At 61.0% G+C, this 620-nt stretch overlaps 1 long non-coding RNA gene across 1 annotated transcript; it reads right to left on the bottom strand.

Annotated features, from left to right (window-relative positions):
* Positions 1 to 210: 210 nt before the first annotated feature.
* Positions 211 to 566, bottom strand: LOC121340527. The gene is made up of 2 exons (XR_005953320.1): positions 454 to 566; positions 211 to 369 (listed from the first exon to the last, which is right to left on the bottom strand). It is a non-coding gene; the product is annotated as an uncharacterized LOC121340527 (long non-coding RNA).
* Positions 567 to 620: the final 54 nt, after the last annotated feature.

Genomic DNA, 620 nt, shown 5'->3' with positions numbered 1-620 from the left:
TCCCTCTTGGAGCACCCCAAAATCTGTTGGGGTACCTCAGAATCCACGCTGGCATCCTGAAATCCACCTGGACCACCCCAAAAATCCTTGGGGGGAACCCCAAAATCCACCCCGGGGTACCCCAAAACCTGCTGGGAGCCCCCAGAACCGGACGAAAGCCCCCGAAATCAAAATAAAAACCCCCCCAAAAACCAACCAATCTCGGGTAACTCCTCGCAGCCTCTTTATTTACAACGCCCCCCCCACCCCAAATTTTGGGGGAGGGGTCCCACAGTCTGTACAGGGTGGGGGTGCAGACCCCCCTCAGCTCTGCCCGTGGTAGTGGCCGTAGCCCCAGGGGCTCTGGTAGCCGTAGGTGCCGTAGCCGTGCTGGGGAGGGGGATCAAAGGGGAGGGGGATCAGCCTGGAGACCCCCCCGGAGACCCCCAAACCCACCCCCCAAAAAACACCCACCTGGTACCAGTAGTTGTAGGAGGGGTTGGGGTCCCCCCCGGAAAAGTTGGGGGGTCCCGGGAGCCCCGAGGGGGCGTCGGGACGGAGCCGTTTGTCGGCGGGTTCGTCCGAGCTGGGGGGGATTTGGGGGGAAAAAGGGGAAATTTTGAGGCAAAAAGTGGAAAAAT

This window comes from Onychostruthus taczanowskii, unplaced genomic scaffold (assembly GCF_017590055.1).
Source record: "Onychostruthus taczanowskii isolate IOZ18803 unplaced genomic scaffold, ASM1759005v1 scaffold4060, whole genome shotgun sequence".
Lineage (NCBI taxonomy): Eukaryota > Metazoa > Chordata > Aves > Passeriformes > Passeridae > Onychostruthus > Onychostruthus taczanowskii.
This window is presented reverse-complemented; position numbering and strand designations above follow the sequence as displayed.